This window comes from Lathamus discolor, chromosome W (assembly GCF_037157495.1).
Source record: "Lathamus discolor isolate bLatDis1 chromosome W, bLatDis1.hap1, whole genome shotgun sequence".
In the NCBI taxonomy this organism is placed as follows: domain Eukaryota; kingdom Metazoa; phylum Chordata; class Aves; order Psittaciformes; family Psittacidae; genus Lathamus; species Lathamus discolor.
The window spans coordinates 41490196-41492605 of NC_088908.1; the positions used below are offsets into that span (position 1 = coordinate 41490196).

General features: G+C 46.1%; 1 pseudogene; it reads right to left on the reverse strand.

Annotated features, from left to right (window-relative positions):
• Positions 1–226: 226 nt before the first annotated feature.
• On the reverse strand, positions 227–1167 carry LOC136004375 (G-protein coupled receptor 35-like; annotated as a pseudogene).
• Between the last annotated feature and the right edge of the window lie 1243 nt (positions 1168–2410).

The following is a 2410-nucleotide window of genomic DNA, read 5'->3' on the forward strand; positions in this document are numbered from 1 at the left end:
GTTGTGACTTGATCTGGTGGCTGGGATGGTGGGCTAGATGAGCTTTGAAGGTCCTTTCCAACCCAGACTATTCTATGACTCTGTGATCTCTCCAGAGAGAAAGAGCAACAGTTATCCCAGTAACACTGAAGATGTCTTATCCTGATGCTGCGGAGGTGTTTTTTTGGGGGGGGGGGTTGCTGTTTTTCATCCCTGTTGCCTCCCTCCTTCCACCCCACGCTTTCCTTTAGCAAGTGTGTGTCTGCAAGGGGTGGATTTGATGTGTTTTTTCACTGCTGGTTTTGGGCAGTAGAAGGGCTTCATGGAACTCCTTGGTCACAAAGTAGTAGCAGACACTATCCAGGCAGCAGTTAGATGTGGCAATGCACCTTGTCATGGAGGAGATGTTCTTCATAACATAGAGCATGAAACAGGTAGCTCCAGTGCTATCTGTTACGAACCTGGCAAGTAACCCAAAGAAGGCTGGCAGAAAACATACTAGAAATACAATCAGATTTGCATAAATAATGTGAACAGCTTTCTGGATTGATTTCTCCTCTGGTGAATTGGCGTTCAGGCATCTCTTAAGGCTCCTGATCGCTTCTGTGGAGCAAAAAGTCAAGATTGCTAATGGAAGAATAAAAACGAAGAATACGGAAAGCAGGCTCAGAGCAGCAGGCACGGTGGTATCCTTCTGGAAGCAGAGGGTGGATTAGCTCTGCCATATCTGTGCAATGGCACCGATTATCACAGAAACCCACAGAAGCCCACAGAAACCCACAGAGAAGGGCTGCCTTTGATGGAGACCTGAAGGCCCTGGCTTTCAAGAGGTGTTTTATGGCAATGTATCGGTCAGTGGAGATAAATGTAATTACATAGATACTCACTAACATGTTGATGAAATACATTGTCTCTGTAAACTGGCAGAGTTCATCTGGGGATGACTTATTCCAGAGCAAATAAGCCATGAAAGGCAAGGTGCAGATGACAAAGCAGTCTGCAAAGACTAAGTTGATTACATACACCCTTGTTTCTGTCCACTTCTTTATCTTGCAGAAGAACACCCAGAGGGCAAGGGCATTAAAAAGCTCCAAAAAAGAAAATGACATTATACAGAGCAAGTTCAAAGAGACAGACATGGTGATAAAGTTCTAGACTTGTGATACTGCAGTGGCTGGACACATTCATTGTCCTGTTGTGCAGAAGTTGTGTGATGTTCTGAGACCTGAACTAGGAAAAGACATGGTAAGACTTTCCTCCTACCTCTTGATAGATGCATATCCCATAGAAAATAAGGTATTTAAGTAACTGTTTACTTTGCCCATCAGAAATGCGAATCTGAGTCTACAAAGCTGGCCTTCTCAGTCAGCCTCTAACTGGGATGCATCCTTTGTCAAGCTTTGTTTATATTTACTCAGTTTAGGAGTAAATATCTCCAAGTACACTTCCAATAGGACATAGCAGACAGTCTGTGTTAAATAGTGGCATCTTGAATGGAGGGGTGGAATAGCAGTGAGAAGAACCCCTATAGACAGTGAGGGCATCCTGTGACAATGGGGTTCCTTAGGCCAGGCTGTGCAAATGAGGTAAGATTACCCTTAGCTTGGTTATGAGCTAGGCAGGGATTGCAGCAACCAAACCTAAAGGCCAGCACAACCCATGAGCAAAAGCTCTTCTAGCAGGTCCGCTGGCTTGGGAGACAGAGGAGCGGTGTGAAGGCCCGGAGGGGCATAGCAGATGTCATTTGGTGGGCATGCTCGTGCTCTGGCTCTAACTGGGCAGGTTTCTGAGCCTTTGGGCTCCCTTGCAAACCTGGAGCTCCTGCTCAAAGCTGAGGAAGAGAGATGAATCTGAGTTCCTGCATCCCAAAGGCATGCTTGAAACCCTGAGTGAGTGAGGCATGTAGCTGTCCGCTCCTTGTGAGGGCAATGGGGGGTGCAAGGATTAACCTCATTTTAAGCCCATGCATTCCAGGAGAGAGTTCGATTCTGTGGGTGTAAAGCGGACAGACACACCTGAAAGAGGGAACACCAGTGCAAAACAAGGAACTTGCCATTAAGGGCTGCATGAGGTGGCTCCTGCTCAAGGCAGGCAATCTGCCACCCTGCGAAGTCCATCAGATGTAAGTAGTAGCTAATGAGTCTGTGTCACACTGACTGTGGGATGTTCTGCAAGAAAACTGGTTATGTGAAGAGTGTGAGTTCATGGGCTGATAAAAATCAGCTTTTGTCAGAGCCCATCCTGTGCACAGGGGCTGTATGTGGCCTGCAGAAGGAACAGTTCTCTGAACTGGTGATTCTATGTATATGTCACTGAATTTCTGCTTGCATCTAAATGCACTTTGGAAGGAATTTAACCTTTGAATTTGAAGTATGTTTTTCTGCCATTCCTACAGGAGACTGAAATGGTGAAACACTACAGCTTTCAGAGA